The sequence below is a fragment of the Oryctolagus cuniculus genome, chromosome 17 (assembly GCF_051225735.1).
Source record: "Oryctolagus cuniculus isolate XC-2025 breed Fujian yellow rabbit chromosome 17, ASM5122573v1, whole genome shotgun sequence".
Classification (NCBI taxonomy): domain Eukaryota; kingdom Metazoa; phylum Chordata; class Mammalia; order Lagomorpha; family Leporidae; genus Oryctolagus; species Oryctolagus cuniculus.
In genome coordinates this window covers 11,867,763-11,891,729 of record NC_142883.1, presented here as the reverse complement: position 1 = coordinate 11,891,729, position 23,967 = coordinate 11,867,763, and the positions used below count along the sequence as shown (strand labels likewise).

Genomic DNA, 23,967 nt, shown 5'->3' with positions numbered 1-23,967 from the left:
TCAGGTTTAATCAGAAGGGGTGAGAAGTCAGAAGTACAAGGCACTCTGATGGGAGATTTCCTAGTTTTTGGTGATTAAGAAGTAGGAAAGTGGTGCTGGCACTGTGGCATAGCAGGTAAAGCCACTGCCTGCAGTTGCCGGCATCCAATATGAGCGTTGGTTTGAGTCCCTGCTCCACTTCCGATCCAGCTCTCTGCTATGGCCTGGGAAAACAGTGGACGATGGCCCAAATCCTTGGGCCCTTGCACCCATGTGGGAGACCCCGGAAGAAGCTCCTGGCTCCTGGCTTCAGATTGGCGCAGCTCCAGCCATTGTGGCCAATTAGAGAGTGAACCAGCAAATGGAAGACCTCTCTCTCTCGCTCTCTCTAGCTCTCTCTCACTCTCTCTGGCTCTCTGGCTCTCTGGCTCTGTCTCCTTCTCTCTCTGTGTAACTTTTTCAAATAAATAAATAAATCTTAAAAAAATAATAATTAAGAAAGGAATTTGCAACTTATTGGTCTTGGACCTGACATACTTATTTGGGGGCCTCTTCACAACACAGGTCAGGAGCAAGATTGACGGGAAGGGCACAGACATGAGGCTTGGATTCTCGTCCTGGTTGTTAAAGAAGCAGCCACAGAAAGGAGACAAGGATCCAGGGGGTGGGGCTCCAGGCCTGGCACCCCTGCTGGAATGGGAGCAACTGTTCATCTTATTTTTCTACGCTTCAGTTTAACTATTATTTGAATGAATTCCCCTCTAGAAAGAATAAAGGGAAAACTGAAAACCTAGACCAAATGTTCCCAAATGCTCTATTCATTGCATATGATTTTGAGGCTTTGTAATAAATGGTAAATCAGAATATGCCATTGCAATTGAATGACAGCTCAAAGTGAACTCTCTTTATAAACTTGGAAGTGAAACCTTCCAAGTGAACATTTAGTTCACCAAATATTTACTTCTCTGTGGCCTGGATATTCCTTGAGGCACAAAACAAGCAAACACTCTTGCTCTTGTGATGAAGTTTGCAAGTCAGTGATTGGTTCTTTGTAGCTCTGGTTTTTCTATATAAATTTCAGACACATTGTGCCAATTTCTAATGTCTGCTAGTCCATGAACATAGTATACCACCCTGCTTTCTTCAGGGATTCTTTAATTATTCTGTTATGTTTTAAATTTCTGAATATGTCTTCCACATACCTGTTAAACTTAATCCTAAGTATTTGACATGATGCTTGTGTTTTATTTATTTATTTTATTTTATTTTTTGACAGGCAGAGTGGACAGTGAGAGAGAGAGACAGAGAGAAAGGTCTTCCTTTTTTGCCGTTGGTTCACCCTCCAGTGGCCGCCACGGCTGGCGCGCTGCAGCTGGCGCACCGCACTGATCCGATGGTAGGAGCCAGGTACTTATCCTGGTCTCCCATGGGGTGCAGGGCCCAAGCACTTGGGCCATCCTCCACTGCACTCCCGGGCCACAGCAGAGAGCTGGCCTGGAAGAAGGGCAACCGGGACAGAATCCGGCGCCCCAACCGGGACTAGAACCCGGTGTGCCGGCGCCACAAGGCGGAGGATTAGCCTAGTGAGCTGTGGCGCCGGCAATGCTTGTGTTTTAAATAGCTTTTTTTAAAATTGTGTTTTCTTACATTTTGTTGCTGACCTAGAAATACAATTGGCTTTGTATAGATTCCTTTTCACACATTAAGGAGTTTCTTTATATTCTTACCAAGAGTCTTTTTTTAAAAAAGATTTATTTTTTATTTATTTGAAAGACAGTTACAGAGAGAGGTAGAGACAGAGAAAGAGGTCTTTCATCCACTGGTTCACTTCCGAGATGGCTGCAACAGCCAGAGATGCACCAATCCGAAGCCAGGAGCTTCTTCTGGGTCTCCTATGAGGGTGCAGACACCCAAGGACTTGGGCCATCTTAAACTACTATCCTAGGCCATAGCAGAGAGCTGGATTGGAGGAGGAGCAGCCGGGACTAGAACCGTCACCATATGGGATGCTGGCGCTCTAGGCCAGGGCTTTAACCCGCTGTGCCACAGCATCGGCCCCGCCAAGAGACTTTTCTTTGTTAAATCATAAATGAATGTTGAATTTTCTTAAACGCCTTTTCCCCATCTTTTGAGAAATTAATAGGAATTTTGTCCTTTATTTAGCTAATGAGTAAAATTCATAGATTGGTTTTCTAGTGTTAAATCAGTCTCACTTCTCTGGAATAAATGCTATAGTTGCAAGAAACTGAATTCAGCCAACAATCCAGATAAGCTTAAAAGTAATCTCTGCCTCAGAACCTCCAGCCTGGACAGGTAACACTTCACTTTCAACCTTGTGATGCCCAGGAGCAGAGAAACAACTGAGCCCCCTCAAACTTCTGACCAATAAAGCTGTGAGATAATAAATCTGTGTTGTTTTCAGCTGCTGAATCTGGGCAACTTGTTACAGCAATAATAGGAAAGTACTGTAAGTCTTTTTTTCTTTTTGACAGGCAGAGTTAGACAGTGAGAGAGACAGAGAGAAAGGTCTTCCTTTTTCTGTTGGTTCACCCTCCAAGTGGCCGCTATGGCCAGCGTGTTGCCGCTGGCGCGCTGTGCTGATCCGGAGCCAGGAGCCAGGTGCTTCCTCCTGGTCTCCCATGGGGTGCAGGGCCCAAGCACTTGGGCCATCCTCCACTGCCTTCCCGGGCCACAGCAGAGAGCTGGACTGGAAGAGGAACAACTGGGACAGAATCCAGCGCCCCAACCAGGACTAGAACCCGGGGTGCCAGCGCCGCAGGCAGATTAGCCTAGTGAGCCATGGCGCTGGCCACTATAAGTCTTCTAAAAGTTCATGGAAATGCACATTATGAAAAAAACTATATGAATTTCAAAATTGCTTTGCACCAAAATAACCAAATTTTAGTTTCATTTTTCCACAAACTTTTTGAAATTTCCTCATATTGGAATACTACTTTATTTTTTTTATTTCCAAATACACAGCTAGTTATTAATACCATATATTGGCTAAGGCATGATTTCTCCATTTTTTTCTGAAATGCCACATTTGTCATCAAAACTCTATATATGAATGGGATTCAAAAGGTCCATGGAAAAATGGAATTGGAAGACGTTTATTTTCTGCAAACTTTTTGAAGTCCCCTTGTATGAGCAAATGTTTCTTTTCTTTCCTATTCAATCTTTTCCTGTGCAATACAAGCAACATATTATGATGCTGGGAGTGCGAGCTCCAGGTTCATACTACCTGGGTTCAAATCCCAGCTCTGCCATTTCTACTTACTTGCTATGGGATCTCAAGCAGTTACTTTTTTTACTTCACAACTCAGTTTTCTGTCCTCTAACAGGAGTTCGTGATAGTGCTCCCTTTATGAAGTTGTTATGAGGATTAAATCAGTTATTATGAGTAAAACTTCAAGAAATTATACTCGGACATAGTAACTGTTATCTATGGGGGAAATTTCCTCTCATCTTCTTTTTAGAATTCTTAGGTGTCCTTAAGCATTTGCTGTTTATATGAATCTTGGACTGAGCCTATAGAGTTCCCTTTTTAAAAATCTCACTGACTATAGTCTGGTTGGGATTGCATTGAATTTAGGAATTAGCCTAAGGATATTTGATATCTTGGCAGTATTGGGTCCTCCCAGCAACTTTTTGTCTCTTCGCACTTCATTAGGTCTTCTTTTGTGGCTTTCAGAACAATTGAAATTTATCTTCATTAGGACATGTGGTACATTTCTTGTTTAATTTATTCCCCAGGTCCACTGTGGTGTTTTGTTTCTTCTTATGAATTTACATTCTATTTTCTAATAATTACTGATGGCCTTTAGGAAAGAATTCGTGTTTTTACAGCCAACCAAAAAATCTATTACCAATAATGGTCCTACTGATTTTTCAGTTAATTTCTTAAGTTTTCTAAGTAAGCAAGTGTATCATTCCCGATCATCTTCCTCTCCATCTTTCACTCCCTTGCTTGTCTTACTGCAGATGAGGCCCTGGTCTGGTGCTGACTAGTAGCAGCGACAGTAGGAGTCCTTGTCCCTTGCTCATCTTTCATGGAAGTGCTGTGTCTCACTGGGCATCAGCATTCTGAGGGTTTTTGATAGTCGCTTTGGTTGGGTTTAGACAAAGCATCACCCTCATAATTACTTGTGTATGTATCTTTTCATTTCCACTAGACAGCTTCCTTTCAGGGCATAGAATATGTTATAGTAGGAACATACACACATACACATACATACATACATGTATATACATGCATACACTGTATGTGTACGATACATATATATTTACTACATAGTCAACTTTTACCACTTAGAATATAAGCATAATTTATGTCTCGTTGTTACAGGGAAGTTGTACCAATCAGAGAGAGGAAACTGGAGTCCTCTTGACATGCAGGATGCAAGCATCATCCACTTTGAACTTGTCCTTTCGTAGCCACAGAGTAACTTCTTGGCTCCCTCCCTTCAACCTGTCATGGGAACTCTTAACATCACGCAAGAGCTTCCCCTCCAAGGAGTAGCTTTTCCCTGGGTAGGTGCTGAAAGGTCCACACTGCCTCCCGAGCTCCCCTGCTGACGCCCGCACACTGCAGTCCTGCGTCCCTCTGCTGTGGAGTCACCTCTGGTCTGACCTTCAGATTCCGGGCCCACTGGCCACTGTTTTCCCTTTGCCACCTGCTCCCAGTGTTCCCTTTGTAGGCAGCTGCAAGTGTTTGTTTTCCCCACCCCCTCCTCAGCCAAACAACCCAGCACACATCTGAGAAGTACATTTCCCTTGAGAAACAGTAGTGAACATTTCTTCACATATCTCTACTCCTTTCGTATTACAGTTACTACTTTTACCTACTTCTTTATTGTGGTAGGTTCTTCTGAGGACAGCAGTATGAGCTGACTCCCCAGTCATCGGCATTGAGCTTAGTCCCAGTCCCCCCACTGCCACAGCACACACAGTGCTTTTTGCATGGCAGCCACTTGTGCAGTGAATACATGAGTAATGTGTTCCATATGCTTTGGGGCTGTGTTGGCTGACAGTTGTATTTCTAGTTCTGTAGTAGTATCTACTACATTTTCACTCATCTGTAAAACTGCAAAATTTTGCTTCTGCTAGTACTGACCTTGTTAGTGAAATTGGTTGTAGCATTTGTAAAAATTATGTGGCTTCACTGCTGCTGGTTCTACTTCTGTGTGGCTGTGGTATTCAGGAGCATCCAGGTTGGGGCACGGTAGGGTTATGAAGTTAAAGCTGGAGAAATGCACAGTGTATCTTTTCGGTATTCATTCCTTAAAATAGTTGACAAATAATGATAAAAGTGTCTGCATTTTTGTGTATGAAGATATTACCAGCAGAGAGAAAACTTTCTGAGAATTTCAATTATGAATTTTTTTTGTAATTATAACTGAGTTATAAAAATATACCGAAAGTAATAGGACCAAAGCAGTGAGTTGAAACCCTGTCTGTTAGGCAATCCTAATCATGATATCTGTGCCGCCATTAGGGCACGATCAGAGTGTATTTTAGAAACGGAACCACACAGACATTTGAGACCCTCTTTTAGGCACCAGTAAATCTTGAAGCAGATATGCCTTCATGAAGGAAGAAACAAGTTATTTTTAAGAGGAGCAGGCACTTACTCACCCTGCAAACATTTATTGAATGCTTGCTGTATATCACAGGCACCATTAGCCCTAGAATGTAAACTAAGTGGAAAAAATATTTTCTCAAAGGAGTTCATAGCCAAGTGAAAAAGACTCCCAAAGTGAACCTGCCTTGGCTTCTTGACCCAACGTAGCCCTGTGTTCTTTTTTGGGCCCCTCCTTCTCAATCTCTGAGTCTTTGGTCTTGCCTTTACAGCAGGTTACCTCTGCTTTCTGGTCTCTGTTCCCTCCATCTTCTACTTAGTCTTTAGAAGGGAACTCTTTGCCACAAAATCTAGGTTTTATAGTTCATCAAGCAATTGGGGCTCAATGTCAGGACATCTTTTTGACAGGGAGGAGAAACATGCCATTAGTATCCGGCAAGAGTAACGGAGTTCATAGTAGCAGCAGGCAATGTCGCAGTGAGGAGAAAGGGGCCAGCCGCCCCCCTTTCCCCAAAATTCTCACTTGCTGGAAACTGAAATTATAGGAGCAAAACTTTCTCTATCAAGGTACCAGTTACCCCTTGAAATGGCACGCACCAGAGACTTTGCCAAAAACGTTTGCTTGAGAAAGTGGTGGTGAGGGTCAGGGGGAGGGAGGAATGTGAAAATACTGGGCATCAGGACTGCCTGGGGACAAGGGCAAGATTCTGAGAGGGCTGAGGACAGGGAGGGGAGAGGCCATAGGCACCGAAGGGTCACTTTGGGCCCAGTGCTGGACTGGCAATCAGAAAGAGCCTTCCAAACTGTCTGTGGCTGAAGGGGTGGGTGAACTCTTACAGTGAACCAATCGGGAAGGACTAGGGGAGTGACAACCATGCAGATGTTAACAAAAGCAGGGAGAAAGGAAACTCTTCGGTCCGTCCCAGGAAGGAGGGGAAAGTGGGCCTAGCTCGGTGTTGTCCTTTCCAGTGTGCGGCATCGCAGGACTCCTGCTGCCCGGAGCCACGTGTGGTCAGGTGGAGGGGGAATTCTCATTGCCTTCTCTGCCCTTGGGGTTGTGAATTATGTAGACTCTCAGGGCTTCCAGTGGGGGATCTGCGTTTTGAAAAGAAAAATGCTGAAATACAAGTCCCTGGGGAATAAGGTCTCTTGGATGTGGGTAGAAGGTTCCCAACTTTGCGTGTGTATCAACTGGCTCAGCATACCTGGAGGGCCCCAGGGATTACTCAAAGAACAAGCCGGAGATTTCATTTGATATGTGAATTGTTTACAAACTAAAACACAATTTCTTAAAAATCAGCCCTGGCCCCAGTTGTTGGTTAATTGAAATGGGATGAATCCCTGCAGTGTCGCCAGCGTCAGCCCCTCTGAAGAGCAGGTCAGCCATGCCTGACCATTAGCAGCCAGGCTTTTCTGGGTGTTGGGGGTGTGGTTGGCCTGTATTTTGTTCCTCATGGTTCTGTGCATCAAGATCATTCTCGGTATGCCCCCATGACAGACTGATCTTAACCGTCCTTCCGTCTTTACGCAACTAAATATGAGAAATGTAAGCTATATCCGTACCAAAATTTCACGACCACCCTAAAGTGTTGCTGCTGATTTTAGCCTCTGTGAGATGCTTTCAACAGCCATTTTAGCTTTTTTTCTTTTTTTCTTTTTCTTTTTTTTTTTTTTTTTTGGTATGAGAACAGGAATGTCTTAAAAACTTTTATCCTTAATATAATATAGAGGTACACGTGAAAGGAGATATTTTACCTTGTTAGTACCTTATAATGAGACCACAGTTTTGGCCAATCTTACAACAGATACCAACTGAGAAAACGTCATTTCGTCTCTCCCCCAGCCACCCCACTGCCCAGAACGTGCGATTACTCTCTCATTCATTGGGCTGCTACTTCGGTTCCCTGGACATTTTCCCAAGCTTGTTCAACCATTAGCCTTGTGGACTTCTGGGTTTAAGTACTGTCAGATCAGATTTAAATCATGTGTTAAGGCTTGGTGGGTCCATCATTGTCCTCAATTTAAGAAGCATTATAAAGGTCACGACATTGCTACAAAGAAGGTGGCACTAATCCCTCACTTTATAAAAGGAACGCGGTGGTGTGCATTACACCGAAGGGGCCAGCCCCGGCAGCGGCAGGGCCCAAGAGCCAGCAGCGCGCTCATTTCCTGCACCGCCCTGTGTTCCTCCAGGGATGGGCAGTGCAAAACCAGATGTAAACTATTTTTCACATACTCCTCTGACTTCGCATTAAATTTCCCTCCGACCAGATGCCAGCGTTTAAATAATATCCTGAAAGATCCAACGAGAAGGAATTACTCATCGTGTTTCATTCATGTAAAATCTGAAATAAAGAGGAGAAAAGTACAAAGAAACCAAAATACCTTGACTGTGCCTTGCCTGTAAGAATTTGAGACTGTTGCCTCATGGACGGAAGCCCCAACGCGAAGTGCTCTTTTTCTTTAATTATCAACTGAACGTCCCATTATTTCTTAGTGCTTTTTAGGAAAAACAAAAGCAAACCATCATAATTTCTTTTGCAAAACAGTTTGGCCGTGTCTTCAGATTGAGCACCACTTGCTTTAAAGTGGCTCCGGCCTTTAATCGCTTCCATTTACTTCTTTGATTGATTTATACCTTATTCTCTGCAATTACGACTTGGATGGCTTGCATCACTTAAGACACACAGCCAGTAACTAAGCCCCTTGCCTTTGTGTCGTTCTTTTCTGTGGCAATCCCTAGGTACTAACAAAAGTTTCACCACACACGGAGGCCACTGGGCCCTAGATGACACCAGGACCAGTCGTTAGCAGATCGTCAGCAGCAGCGGCCGCTCAGTGTGTAGGTGTCCTGTAAGATGGAAACCAGGGGCCTAGAAAAGGTTTGCCAGCCATGGAGAAGAGAAGGTCAACTGAGGTTAAATAGCATGAATTTGTAGTTGACCCTACCCAAACCATGTGTGTCTGTGTGTGTGTGCGTGTGCATGTGTGTGTGTGTGTTCTATCATTGTGGTTGACTTGCAGCAGCAGCAAAAGATAGCCTAGGGAGGAAGCAAGCAAGTGGCGGGAGTACCCAGCATGCAAGACTTTTGTGTGGAAAGTCTAGGTTAAGTCAGCAAGAGACAACACAGGAATCTAACTACTAATTTGGAAAATGGAGAGGCTTTGAGTGACGAGAGTTGTAATGCCGGTAGGTGAGCAGTGAGGCGGGCAGGGTACGTGGAGATGTGGAAGGTGGTCCAGCTGTTGGACAGATCTAACACCCGATGAGAGCTGTTCAGACATTAAGTGTGGCCGAGTTTCAAACTGAGTGACCGTCATTTCGTCTTTGGAGGATTAGTTGGACCTACTCATAGCAGTTCCTTGAAAGGGAATCTTGACTCCAGTCAAATAATCAATTAGAAATAACTGTTTGAGGGTGGGCATTGTGGCACAGCAGGTTAAGCCACTGCTTAGGATGCCCACATCCCATGTTAGAGTGTCTGGTTCAAGTCCTGGCTATTCTGCCTCCAGTCTCACTCCCTGGCTATATGACTGGAAGGTCACGGATGATAGCTCCAGTGCCTGCGTCCTTGGCCATCCATGTGAGAGACCCAAATGGAGTCCTTTGCTCCTGGCTTTGGCCTGGACCAAACCCAGCTGTTGTGGACATTTGGGGAATGAACCAAAAAATGGAAGATCTCTCTCTGTGTCTCTCCATCTCTCTCTTGTCACTCTGTATTTCAAATAAATAAATTTTTTTAAATAAATAACTGCTTGAATCTCAAACTGATCTAAACATTATGGAGAATTTCTTGGTTCATGTAACTAAGCCATCAAATTGTCTTCAAGGGAGTCTTAATCCAGTAGCTCAAATTATGAGACCAAAAGCCAATTTTTCTACCTCCTTGTCCTTATTATTGGCTCCTTTCTCTTTAAATCACTCCCTCGTCATTGCAAGATGACTGCTATCAATTCCTGGGCCTGTGTTTCCAAGTTCAAATCCACAGAAAAGAGAAAGTTCCCCTCCATGTGTCTCCTGCAGAAGTCCTGGGCTCCTGTCTCATTGATCCAGAGCTCTAATTCTAGCAGGGAGCAGGAGCAGATGGCAGGGGCAGAGGCAGAAGTCCAAGTAGTTGGCCTGGGTTAATGCTGCAAGTGCTCTTGGGGCCCTGTGGACAGTGGAGACTGACTATGCAACAGTAAGAGGGAGAGCCCTCTCCCAAACCATCCAGTTGTCGCCATTAATACCTTCTGTAGTGCCTCCTGTCCTTGCTGGCATTGTCTTGGTCCTTGGTAGGGCTGGACTTGTAAGTAAAAAGGAGTCCAGTTACAAAAACAGAGCAGGAGTGAAAAAAAAAAAAAATCTGCGGCCCGCGCTGTGATGCAGTGTGTTAAAGTCCCAGCCTGCAGCGCTGGTATCCCATGTGGGTACCGGTTCAAGTCCTGGCTGCTTCACTCCCAATCCCACTCTGTGCTAATGTATTGGGAAAGCAGTAGAAGATGGCCCAAGTGCTTAGGCCCCTACACCTATGTGGGAGACCTGGAAGAAACTCCTGGCTCCTGGCTTCAGATAGGCTCAGCTCTAGCGGTTGCAGCTATTTGGGGAGTGAACAAACGGATGGATGACCTCTCTCTCTCTCTCTCTCTCTGACTCTCTCTTCCTCTCCCTCTCTACCTCTCTCTGTAACTCTCTTTCAAATAAGAAAAATAAATCTTTGAAAAAAATCTGTAGTACGGAGATGTGAAACGTTAAAATTGGTGTAGTATCATGAGCTGAGTGTTTGACCCTTTCTCCCAAAAATCCTTTGTTGAAGCCCTATCCCTCAAAGTGACAGTACTTAAAAGCAGGGCCTTGGGGAATAATTAAGTCACAAGGCCCTTCATGATGACACTTTATCTTTACAAGAAAAAAATCTTGCTCTATCTCTGCCATCTGAGGATACAGTAAGAAGTTGCCCATCTGCAAGAGGGAGGCAAGAGCCCTCTCCTAAACCCAGCCAGCCATGTTGGCACTCTGCTGTTGAACTTCCCTGCTTCTAGAAGGTGAGAGAGAAATGTCTGTTGTCTAAGCCCCCAGTCTATGGTAGTTTGTTACAGCGGACCAGCAGGTGACTGAGACAGCCAGGAACCAAGAAGCCAAAGGTGTGAAGGTAGTTCTGCAGGGCCAGTGAGTGCTGGATCTGACAGCAGCCTCGGGGAGAGGACTGCTGGAAACCACAGCATGGGCTTGGACTTTACCCTCAGCATCAGCCACACTTTATAATCATCTCATCACCGGGCTGTGTAACTTCTACCTGCAGAATGTTACTTGAGTTCTATTCAGCTTCTTCATCCTCCCCACTGCCTGCCAGCTTTGTGTGGATGGAGTGGTCTCTCCCCAGCGGTCCCCAAATTTGAGTACTGTTCCTGAAATACCTGTGTCATTGCGTTACTCCGCTGCTCAGAAAACAACGGGCTCCCGCTCATTACCAGACTTCTCCGCCCAGCTGTTCAGACCTCTGCAGGCTAGCGTCGTGGACAGTCCAGTATTATTCCTTGGCATCGCCAGCACCTCTAGTGCAGCCCGCGGCCGAGGAGGCTCTCTGAGCCACACCGGCCACACTCGGTTTTGCTTTACCTTCTGCTCTTTCCTTCACCTGGGATTTCCTGTCACCAAACCTCTGCCCATCCCACTACCACTTGCTTTGGGATCCCAAGAGACCTCCTTCCACAGAGCTGCCCAAATAATTCCATGCACAAAGATCATTTGTTTCCCCCAAATTTCTGTTGCACTTACATGGTCTCTCCATAGCTGGATGTATAATTTGTGGATGAATTTTTTGTGTCCAGGCAAAATTATGAATTTCCTAAGACATGGGGTAATTCTCCCTTTGGGTTCTGCACAGGGTGTACACTTGTTCTGGAAAACCCTTAAGCCTTCAGCACTGTTTTAGAAAGGCAAAGAGGGAGATACTGCATAAAGTGCAGGTGTCCAGTCCTGTTCCCTCCGTGGGCTGGGCTTCCAGAGACAGCGCCACCGTCCTAGCAGTGACTCACCTGACCACTGCTCAGAACAGTTTCACTGAAGAAGTGCAGGGGCCCCAAACTCCTAAAGTGGTAGTTTGCAGGTTCTCTGCCCAAGCCTGGCCACTCTTCCATGTCCTGCACCTGATCCTTACCCAGCACAGATTAGCCACCCCGCCTCTCGCCCGCAGTTCTTACGGCTACTGTATGGAATCTAGAAACTTCCAGGCTGTTCCATAGATAGACTGAATAAAAAATCTCAGCAAGTCTTCTGTGAGTTCCTGTTCCATCAAAACTTCATGCCTTGCCTTACGGGACACTTAAAGTGTATATTAACCTAAGTCCACAATACAACAGCCCTTATGTTTCCCAGATTACTGGACATGACTAAAATGACATGGGCCACTTTGAGCAGAGGGACTTGGCATCATCTGTCATAGCATTCAAAATCCACCCAAGGCCAGAAGGAAGCAAGATTAACTTAGCTCCTCATAAGGAGAAAATATATACATATATTTTCTCAAAAATTGGGGTGGGCAGAGTGGAGTTAGCATAAGATAAAACAGTGTGCTTATCCCCCCAGATCTTAGACTTTCTGCTGCCACATCAGTTTCACGCCTAAGATAAAGAGAGGAAGTGAAATTGTTGTGGAGTTCTAAGTCAGCAGCCTCGGTATGAAGCCGCACAGGAAAAGCCTTTCCGTAGAAGCCTCTGATGGTGGAAAAAAGGCAAAAACGAACCCCCCAGAATTCTATCTGAATAAGGAGAGACACCCTTTCTGTTTTCACTTATAAATGAGGTAGTCGAAATTTTCACAACAGGTTTTGCCTTGTGGGCCAATAAACATGAAGAGTGGCATTCGTCATAATTTCAACACATAATGTTTTGGACATTTTTCTTCTAATTTTAAATAGTGGGTTTTCTCTGTCACTGAAGTAAAGACAAAAGCTGTCCCTGTGAGGATCCTACAGCCCTCGGCCGCCAGTGGTTGTTGAGGGCTTTTTTCTTTGTCATTTTCCTCTCTACCATGAACTCTTTCAGACATCATTAGAATATGTTTCTAGATCTCAGTACATTTTTTAATATTAAAGAAATGCCTTCAACGGAAAGAACAAAATCTTCCTGCTCTCTATTTGACCTTTGTTGGTCTGAAGGGCTTTAAAAGAGATCTGGGCAACAGTTTCATAAAGAATGCACCACGACATTCCTGAAAGAGCACACTAGTGAAAGTAATAATGAAAAAAAAGATTAGAAGATGAAGCCTCTTGCTCAGTCTAGCAGAAGTGTTCTCTCCCTGTACAGTTGTGCAAGGTTGCGCATTGGTTTTGTTTCAATCAGAAACAATGTGCTTATCTTGCAAAAGATAGTTTCATGTAACTGTTTCTAACAGAAATTCTGCTATGGCAATTGGCTAAGTGGACCTAGTCGAGGGACCCTCCAGTAGCAGTTTGTCTGATTTGCAAATGCACAGACCCTAACCTCTCTTAGACGTCGGGAAGGGGAGCACTCACTGGCCACCACCTCTCCATCTGCCTTCAGCAGGTGCAGCCCTGGTTACGTGAGCCCAGATCCATGTTCTGCTTTACGTCCCTCCAACCTACACAGGAAGTTGCCAAAAACGCCTTCATATTGGCAAAAGCAGCCCACAAAGTGTTTTTTCAATCTTCAAAGAAATAACAATTTAATCTTATTTACTTTTTGAATAGCACTAATCTTCAGTTAAACACAGAACTTGCCCTCAGGGAACCCACAGTCTAATACAAGAAAGGAGTATGCAAATCAATAATTATAATATTATGTGATAGTAAAATAAATGCAGAGGCTTTGGGGTAGGGAAGACCTAGATCCAGGTGGTAGCTCAAGTGCTAATTATCTGTGTGATTATGGATAAGGCAGTAACTCCTCTAAGTCTATTTCATCTTAGGTAAATAGCCTTGAAAGTACTATGTAGGATTTATGCAAAGGGTAAACGAAATATAATATTTGAAAAAGGGTGCAAAATGGTACCTGTTACCTGGAATTCACACAGAAGATGTCCATTATTGTCATCGTAGCAACAATAACTGCTAGGGACACAAACTTCCCAGGCAGCTTAGTGGGGGGAGCTGAGGGAAGACAACTTGGAGAATGTGCTGTGTGGGCAGGCAGGGTGGCCCTCAGCAGGTCAAGAGGAAGAAAGGGCATAAAAGGAGGCAGGACAGCATAAGTGCGGGACCTCTGGGGAAAAGGAGCGCAAAGTTCCTGCAAAGCTAGGCCCAGATCACAGGAGCAGGTTCTTCGATGATCCACGCAAGGGAGGCTGGGAAATCACTGAAGTGCTTTCACTTGGGAGTGTGAGGGGCAAGATGGCCAGATCTGCATTTCACAGAAAGACTGACGCTGGACACCCACCTCCCATATCGTAGTGTCGATTCCACTTCTGATCCAGCTTCCCGCTAATGCACCTGGGAGGCAGCAGCGGATGACTCATGTGCTTGGGTCCCTGCCCGCCACGTGGGACACTAAATGGGGTTCCAGGTCCCGGCTTCGGCCTGGCCCAGCCCTGCCTATTGCAGGCATTTGGGGAGTGAACCAGCACATGGAAGATTCTCTCTCTAACTCTTCCTTGTAAGTAGATGAAAAATAAACCTTTAAAAAAGAAAGAATAATCCATTGAAGAAAAAAAACTGGGAGCGTGACAGCTATTTAGGTTTGTCTTCCTGTATCAGAAATCAGGGTGCATTAATCACCAGTCAGAAATCCCAAGTTTTTCTATTGTCTTTATACAAAAAAAAAAAAATTCCCAGATGCCTTGGCATGACCTTCAAAGCTCTAACTGCATTGTCTCCCCCGGGTCTCTCACCACTGCCAACCCCGAGCCCCCATCCGCAGGCAGCCAGTGGACAGTCCCTCGCATGCCACACGCCATCACTTCCCTGCCTCCTGCACTTCCTGCCCCCAACTTCTTCTCCCTCCCACGCCTCTGGAATGTCCCTGCTCATTCTTTGGCACCCAAATCAAATCTCAGCACTTCTGTAAAGACCTCCATTATCCCACTTAGGAGTTATTGACCTGGCCTGTTCCTTTCCTTGGTCTATTATACATCAATTATGGATTTGTGTAGCTCCTTTTTATATCTCCTTTTAAAAAGTGTAAGCTTTTTTTTCTTTCAGGAAGTCTAAATGAAGCCTTTTGATAGCATTTTTGTTCCCTGACTATTAACTGAATGAAAATGCCTGTTGTCTGGTGTGCAGAGGTGAACAACTCGTGAATTTAGGCAGCGAGTGTTTACAGTGGTGTGCTAAACATTCTGTTGTGAGGTTGTGGGGTCTGCGTTCCCATTAGCAGGGAGGTGAGGGGACTCATGCACAAAATCCTCATTAGTGTTAATTGGAGCCGCCTCAGTAAATCCTGGGTGCCCCGGCGGGACAATGGCCGCCTTTGTGTGCCCATTGTGTGTTCGGCCGAGAACACCCTATCTGGGAGGACGCGCCGTCTCAAACACAAGGAGATAATTGGTGCTTTGGGGGAGAGGTTTAACTTATTTATAATTGTCAAGAGGTTAAATATGCAGAAAAGAAAGAACAGTCGTGGCTTGCCTCTTCTGAAGAATGAGCGCCTTCACACCAGGTCAGAATCTCCCGCTGCATCCGATGTTTGACGTTGTTTGACAGAAGGTTAGATGTGGCCATTTAATTGCGAATTTTGCCTTAAAATAGGAAACATGTTTATCAACAAACCGAATTCTTCTAAACTTCCTTTATTTGTAGCCTTGCGGCTCCCTGAGCCTCCTGTGTTTAACAGGCCATCTAGATTGCTCTGCTTCCTGTGAGCCACTGGTGGTCCAGGCGCACTGTAGGAATGGGCTGCTCTTCTCACGCGTTCTCCCTGACACCTGCATCCAACACCCACCTGCTCCCCCTGAGACCCAGTGCCGTGCACCTCTCTGGCCTTCCTGACCTTCCCCCTGCACGAGTTGTGGCTGTGGGGAGACTGCTGTCTTCTCCCTCCCCCTCGGGGAGCTCTTCCATTGCTCAGATTTCAGTGTGGCCATTTGGTCACGATTCCTGGGACTCCAGTCCTGGCCTCCCTCATGAGCTCCACTCCCAGTGGCCAGTGTCTCCTGGCACCTCAAACTAAGTAAATACACACCAAAACCACGTCTCCTCTGCCCCCACACCCACATGGGCTCTTTCTACCCAACTCCCTGTTGCTATGGTAACCACACCCCTCTCATTTCTCTCCTTCAAGCCAGCCAATTGTCACCTTCTGTCATATGACCCTCCCATAACCCTCACCTTGGACCAGGAGTCCCTCACTCTCCTAGATCAGTCACTCCACGGCTCCCAGCTGCCCCCTCAGTCCCAAGCCACCTCCTTCCCCAGACTGCTCACAGTATCTCCAGATAAATCCTCCCCGCTCTGACTAGCAGGGAGTGGTACACTGCTAGCCTAGGTGTCAGCCTCCACTCCCATTTCGCACTCTGAGCCCCTCGCTCCTCCTTGGAATGAGTCTGAGAGCATCTCCCTCCCAGATTGTATGGAAGGGTTATGTGGGACCTTCCCAGTACGTGAAAGGCTGGATGAGGGTACTTGAAAAAGTTTGTGGGAAAATGAAAATGAATTTATTTTGATGCAAACAAAATTTGGAATCCATGCTGAGATTTCTGATAATAAATGTTTTCTGCATATTATGGAGAGACTTTTTTAGGCAGCAGAAAAAAATTTCCCATCAAAGCAAACTCAGACTTTTCAGTTCCCCTTTCCATGAGCTCTTTGAAGTGCCCTGTGTATCAGTTGCTTACCGCAGTATCTGGCATGGATCAGGTGCACATAGGTATGGGCTTTACTATGCTTCCCTATTTCCTAATGAATTAAATCTAAACTTGATAGCATGAGTTTTACTGCCCTCCATGATTGCACAGTTAACCCTCCCTACCTATTTAATCACAACTTTAATTTTATTCAGTCATTCACTCATTAAAACAATACCTACTGAGTATTTACTGTGTGCCAGATGCTCCAGGCTTAGTTCAGTGTATGGAGAGTAAGCACCAAAAGGACTCCAAACCCCTCATCCTCCTGAGTATCAGCCCCACCCTGAAGTCTTGCTGGGTCTCTCATTAACCCAATCAATTAAAATCTCAGGGTCTCCCCTGCCCCTTGGTTGGGGTTTTGGTCCTCCATTGATGGAAACTACATTTTCAAGGAGTCTAACCCCAAAGGGCGGGACTAGCCACTGTCTTTCTGAGAGCAAGGGCAGGACCATCAACAGTAGGAAAAGTCACCCTGTCCTTCCCTCAGGCTTTATTTTTCTCCAAACCCTTGCAGAAATGTGCCTTGTAAAATAGAGAAAGTGCCCCACCCCAAATCACCCAGACTTGGCCTTCCCGGTGCCCATGTTCTCTAACACTCACCTCCTCAGACTTCCCACGTTCAGCCGAAGAATTGGTGTGCTGGCCGTTTTCCCTTATGACCTGTCAGCTCTTCTTTGAAGGAGGGGAGTGCACAGAAAATATCAACCTAAGCAAAGAAAAAAATATTGGGAGCGATATTATTAGGAAGGAAAACATTTAGAAATCAGAGCAGAAAGTACAAACCTAGCCAGAAGGGAGCTGGCATTTAATTGGGGAAGAAAGAGAGGCGTGAGTCATTTAATATCACAACCCTATAGAAAGTCTGATAGTGACTTTCTGTAAGGCGAAGGGTACAGAAAAGGAGGCAGAGCATGGATGAAACGAACTCCCCTGCTTCGGGGTGAGTCTCTAAGATCCCTTTTGATCTCAGCAGCCCTGTAGGCCCTGGTGTTTGCCTCCGACTTTCTCAGCTTTGAAGCTGGCCTACTTATTAATAGCCACCGTGCTGATTAAGAACTGCAATGCCATGATGACAGAATCTGCTCTTTGTACTGAGGGGAAGCTTTTGTGGTTCATTTACTCTCGACATTCTGAGGATCCTGTCATTTGGAGATAAAGACTGACTTAACACCAACTGTTGTGTGCGCTGAGGTTTTCATTCATTCATTCATCAGCAAATATTTAGTGGGTTGCTGCCATATGCCAGGCGCTGTGCTAATACAGTCCCTACCTTGTGGAGCTCATATCTAGGGCAGGGGTCAGCCTGCTCACTGTAGAGGGCCACGTAGCAAAGGGCTTGGGGCTTGTCAGCCATGCGGTCTCTCTTATGACTACTTGGATTTGCCTTTATTATGAGAAAGCAGCCAAAGACAATTATGTAAACCAGTGAGCACGACTGTGTTCCAGTACAACTTGATTTACAGGAACAGGAAGTGGGCTGGATCTGGGTTAGAAGCTGAAGTCTGCTGACCCCTGGCCTAAGGGATGACGTACCTAGTAACTGCAAGGTAATGTTCTGTGTGTTTTACCTTGTTTCAGTTCAGACAGGTTTGGTTGCAAGTGACAGAAAAATCTAACCAGAACTGAAATAACCTAAGGGCAGATGCTAACTTCAGGTGCAGTTTGATGCAGGGTCCAGGCCCGCGCACTGTCTCCATTTCTCAACGCTTCTTCCTCCAGAATGGCTCCACTCTTGGGCTAGTTCTCACTCTGTCAGACCAAGAAGGCTGTTGCAGTTCCAGAATGACCTCCCCCAGAGAGAAGTCCAGGGAACGAGAGGGTGCCTGCACCCCTCGTCTCTCAGTGAGTGCGTCTGCCTGGCCTCGGACCGTGTACCCAGGCCCCAGATAGTCACGGGCACCAGGGAATGTGACATGATGATGGGTGTTTGCCCCCTGTCACATGCTCCACCCATGACCACTGGGTAAGGTAGAGAGCAGAGGAGCAGGGGGTTCCCGTCCCCAAGACTGGGGAGCGCATGCTGATGGCCAGAGTGACTGCTGAGAAGTGAATTACCCACTGCATGGAACTGTGAAATGCTGTTCCAGTGCATTCCAAGGCCACGTTTACTGATGGGCACTCCACAATTTGATTCAGCTTTTCCATTCGCACCAGGAAGTAAAATGTGCAGCGTGTATTTTTACATGCGTATTTCATATCACAACCTCAGCCTTCTTAGAATTTAAGTCTTTGATTCATAAGAAAGCCTGGGCACTTCACTGGTCATCCTCTGGACGCTGTTCCAGCCCCCCACTTTCCACCTTCTCTCTGAGCAGTAATCCTTCAGGGAGGCTCACCCCACCTTTGTTTTTGGGCTCAGGAAACCTGAACCACCCACGGTCAGCCTGAGAGCATCCACGCCTAACTAGGGGGCCAGGTTCACACCGTTCCCTCATTCCAAAGCCATCATTTCCTTCCCAGGACCAGAAAACCATCCCTTCTTTGTGAAAATATACTGCCTTCCAGAAGCTAGTTCATGACACCCTTCAGGCAGCAGCAGTTGGCTGCTGCCTCTGTCATCAGCCACTCCCTCTCCTGGCAGTCCCAAGCCCGTTCAAGAGCAGGCTTCCCTCCCTTCCGGTCCGTATGACCAGGGAGCAGGGGCTCCTTTTGAGTGACAGGACTCCAGTTAGAAGAGAGAACCACAGGACAAAACCGAAGGGAGGAAAGAGGGGGAGATGCATGGGAATGCATTGCGTAAGGGCTGCTGAGGAGGGTAACGCCGTCACTCACGGCTGAGGTTCCTGGGGCACGAGCCGCGCTGTGCTGCACCTGTCTTGAAGTGGCTCTCTCAGCACTTGTTGTGGCAGCACGTCACACGTTAACCCCAGTGGAAAAGAAACTTCTTAGAAGACAGCACCTTCTTTCTTAGCTGCACGTCGGCCTATATGTTTTTCTGAATCAACTTTTACTACTATTTTTTTTTTTAACTCTAGTTTTGCTTACCCACTCCCTTTAAAAGCCTACGTGAAAGGTTTTTGCTGGTCCCTCAGAAACACCCTCCATGTTTCCGTTCCTGATACACCTGATGCCTCCCAGGAAACCTCCCTTCCTGGGCCCTGCTCCTGCCCTTCACTACCTTGCGCGGGTCCGGTGTCTTGTTGAGGTTCTCCTACCCCAGACCACCTACCGCAGGGCCTCCATGTCCGCCCTTCCTCAGAGTATATCCCGTGCTCCGAAGTTTTCCCTCTCCTGCTGCTACCGCCTACAGTCTACTCACCAAGCAAACTTGGCCTGCTTTACGGCATTCGGCTAAACCACCTAGCAGAAGGAGAAGTTCTGAATAAACGAATCCACAAGAAGTAGAAGTACCTGTTAATTTCCCTTAACCCTCTATGGATTCCTCATGGGTAGAAATCCAGGCCAGGTGGAGAGAGAGTTTCAGGATAAGCTCCTTCCCATAAATTAAGTCGCTTAGCATGGCGCAGTGGCTCCTCACCTGTGGGCCAGAGTGACTGGCAAGGGTCTGAGAAGATGTGTATGCACACTGCTGTAGACTGAATGTTTGTCCTCTCCCGCCAGATTCGTGTGGTAAAGTCTGACTCTCCAACGGGGTGACGTTTGGAGTGGGAGCCTTTGGGAGCTGCTTAGATCTAGGTGAGGTCATGAGAGCAGAGCCCTCTTAATGGGAGTAGTGCCCTTATGCAAAGAAAAGGAGAAGCAGGCATCGGCACGGCAGTGAAGTGCTCCCTGGGACACCTCCCAGCCCACATGCGAGTGCCCGGGTTCAAGTCCCAGCTCTGCTGTCAGTTTAGCTTCGTGCTAATGCACACCCTTGGAGGCAGCAGGTGTTAGCTCAAGTAGTTGGGTCCCTGCCGCCCATATGGGACACCCAGATTGAGTTCTGGTTCTCGGCTTTGGCCTGGCTGAGCCTCTGGCTGTTGCAGGCATTCAGGTACTGAACCAGCTGGTAGGAGTTCTCTATATTTCAAATAAATTTAAAACATAATAAAGGAGACCAGAGCTCAGTCTTTGCATGTCCACAGCAAGGAGAGGCCATGTGAGGACATAAGCAACAAGGGAGCCGCGTTAAGAGCTCAAGCAGGTGGTCCCTGGTGTTGGACTTCCAGCCTCCAGAACTGTGGCGGACCCCTTTGTTGTTTCAGCCCCCAGTCCGTGACGTTACAGCGCCCAAACTCAGTAAGACTAGCTAAGACACTACGGCCATTGCTGATAACCCAAACAGGTACTGCCACGCCGTGGATCATTTCTAACGATAAAACATAAATTGACTTTGAATTCCTAGGAGCTTCTGTCATTATATACTTTCTCAACCAGCAGGTACTAAAAAACATTCAAAAGTTTCAATATATGCAAATAATTTTCCATAAAGATTCATAGTGTTGCAAGTAATTAGAGATGTCGAAAAGTCTAATGATAGAGGACTGGCTAAATAAAGTATATATAATTCATAAAATATATACACAAAAATGCAACAAAATATAATTTATATATGTATAAAATCTCCGTTAAGTGAAGTAGTTATAACATTATTAAACAATTTCTGTATAAAACTCATAAAATCTTACATATATTAAATCATCTAATCCTCATAATGGCCTTGAAAGTATCCCGTTTTCCTGATAAGGAGATGGAGGCACAGAGAAGTTATCTTTCCGAGGGCATGTAGTTTAGGGGCACAACTCAAGTTCACCTGCAGTTACTCCAGCTCCAGTCTCTGGCCTCATGATGCCTGCTCTTTACTACATTACAAGGTCAAGGTTACCAAGCAGTCTGTCCATCTGTACAAGCTGGCTGAACTTGGTCATATTGCGAGGGCGCCGCTGTGCTCAAAATATGTGGCAACTATTGGTAAAACACAGAAGGAGAGATGTGAAAGGACACCTTGGGTACAGAAGCAAGGTGAGCATCTCTGTGGCCTGGAAACACGGCGGGACCTGGGCGGCGAGAGGCTGGTGCGGCAAGGCTGCAGGTCCCAGGCCCAGCCGCGGGCAGAGGCAGCAGGGAGGAAAACCTGTTGAGCATAACAGGTGCTAATGCTGAAATCCCTTCTTGCCAGGGTAGTGACAGGAGCCTGAGCGGCAGCTGGAGAGTCACGGCTGGTATGGGCCTCATTCTTGCTGATGGAAGCTTTGCCTCCCAGTGCCAGGGTCTGTGGCTTATCTGCAGACGGGAGGCATTGCCCCAGACACTGCCCTGTCACAGAAGCCCAGCCAAGCTCCCTCCACTTCCTCTAAGTCTGCAACCTGCCTGACATCACCCCAGAACAGAAGTCTCCAGCATCCAGTGGTGCAGGTGGACATGCTGGCAAAACCTCCTAAGACAAGAAAGAAGAGTCAGAGAACAGGGCCAACACTGTGGCATAGCAGGTAAAGCTGCTGCCTGCAGTGCACATGGGCAGCAGTTCGAAACCTGGCTCCTCCACTTCCAATCCAGCTCTCTGCTATGGCCTGGGAAAGCAGTAGAAGATGCCCAAGTTCTTGGCTATTAACTCTCATTAGCATATGTTGCCATTAAAGGGGTGATGTCTATTCAACACAGAAGGATTCAAAGGCTGTCCACTGCCACCGCCCTCAAGACGCACTGTGTCCAGTGACCTGTTCTTCCACACCCAGGAAGCCAGGAAGAAGCTCCTGGCTCCTGGCTCCTGGCTTTGGATTGGCACAGCTCTGGCTGTTGCAGCCATCTGAGGAGTGAACCAATAGATGGAAGACTTCTCTCTGTCTCTCTAACTCTGCCTTTCAAATAAGTAAATAAATCTTTTTGTGAGAAAGAGAGGAAGGAAGGAAGGAAGGTGGGTGGGAGGGAGGGAGGGAGGAAGGAAGGAAGAGAGGGAGGAAGGAAATCTTTAAACAAGAATAAGGGCCGGTGCCGCAGCTCACTAGGCTAATCCTCCACCTTGTGGTGCTGGCACACCAGGTTCTAGTCCCGGTCGGGGCGCCAGATTCTGTCCCAGTTGCCCCTCTTCCAGGCCAGCTCTCTGCTGTGGCCAGGGAGTGCAGTGGAGGATGGCCCAGGTGCTTGGGCCCTGCACCCCATGGGAGACCAGGAGAAGCACCTGGCTCCTGCCATCGCATCAGCGCGGTGTGCTGGCCACAGCGCGCCAGCCGCAGCAGCCATTGAAGGGTGAACCAACGGCAAAGGAAGACCTTTCTCTCTGTCTCTCTCTCTCACTGTCCACTCTGCCTGTCAAAAAATTAAAAAAAAAAAAAAAAAGAATCAGAGAGCAGGGAGAGGGGCCCTGCTGTGAGAAGGGCAGGGCGTTGAGTGTGTGCACTGAAAGAAAGGAAGTGTGCCTGGCGCTCTAGAGGCAAAGTGACCCCTGGTGTGACAAGGGGGTGACAGCAGAGAGAGGCCAGACAGTGCAGGCCCTTGTGGGCCACATGCATGGGGATTTTAACTGTGTTTCAAGGTGAAGCAAAGTCTGTTGGAACACAGCAGTGTCGCAGTCATCCGGGTGCGAGGTGAGGGTGTTCTGGACCAGAAGGGGAGCGGCATCCAGGAGATAAAGCGAAGGATTGGCAGCTCCCTCTTTCCTCCCCAGAGCTGACCCCACCCCAGTGCTTGTTGCACTTTGCAGAGTCGCATCGGGCACACTGCTTCCCTGAACTGCTCCCCGAGCTCAGATTGCTGCTGATGGACAGTGCAGAGCCGGGTCAGCACCCAGCCCTGCACGGACCAGTGCCCGCTCCAGGTGCCCTCCTCTTCACTCACCTCCTCGGCAAAAGCAGACTCAGGGCGGGGTACGTTGGCTGGTGCACCAGAGGAACCTGCATTTGCGGCACCGTCCCTAAGTTTGTTGTTGTGCAAAGCTGCACACAGCCACCTTACGTTTTGTTCTAATATGCAATAGGAGGTTGACATATTTGACATCGTTTTTACCTCCTGATGTGACTAATTAACAGAGTTTTTAAAATAAAAACATCATGAAATATGTCTTCAGTTCTCCTTTCCATATGCTTAATGAAAGTAGAGGTTTCCAGGGTTCACTTTGGCTTTATCTCTATCTCTAGGGACCCTCTTGGCTCAGCTCAGCTCTACATTCTGTACACTTTGTAGTCCCTAATATATGCAAATGAGCATTTGTCTGATGACACACAGCATGAGTTTGACTTGACGGGAACAGTGAACTCTAGCGGGGATGTGCTTCGTCTTCGCTGTCCACTTTAGAAGTGGAAGGAGATGCTGCCAGGGCCCTGTCTGCCGGGCGGTCTGTTGCTATGGAGCTGAACAGAGCTGTCTTTAGTCCCAGCGATACCAGGTTATAAACACCCCACCCATGTCGGCTTCCCAGGGGTCTGATTACAGAAATGCCCTTGCTTGTCCTGCCGGCCCCGGTTTCCCAGTTTTACCTTGCTAAAGGAAGGAACAGGAAGGAGAGTGTGGAAGGAGTCCCCAGGGAAGCTCCTGCCTCCGGGGTGTGCTGGGGTTGAGGGGTGTGGAAGAGCAGGTCACTGGACACAGTGCGCCTTGAGGGCAGTGGCAGTGGACAGCCTGTGAATCCTTCCATGTTGAAGAGACATCACCCCTTTAATGGCAACATATGCTAATGAGAGTTAATATCCAAATCTAATAATAAAATAGATTTTATGTAAACATTTTGATCTCCCTTAATCAAAGAAATTAA

General features: G+C 46.8%; 1 protein-coding gene and 1 long non-coding RNA gene across 36 annotated transcripts in view; one reads left to right on the top strand and one right to left on the bottom strand.

The window, feature by feature from the left end:
* Nucleotides 1-23,967, top strand: part of CEP112 (centrosomal protein 112) — a 519,374-nt gene that overhangs the window by 480,163 nt on the left and 15,244 nt on the right. The window lies entirely within an intron of this gene.
* LOC149121098 (uncharacterized) lies at nucleotides 15,073-20,021 on the bottom strand. 2 transcript variants are annotated; one of them, XR_016224324.1, is made up of 3 exons: nucleotides 19,510-20,021; nucleotides 16,941-17,046; nucleotides 15,073-15,233 (listed from the first exon to the last, which is right to left on the bottom strand). It is a non-coding gene; the product is annotated as an uncharacterized LOC149121098 (long non-coding RNA). The 2 variants fall into 2 exon arrangements; XR_016224325.1 differs by having other exon boundaries at nucleotides 19,600-19,694.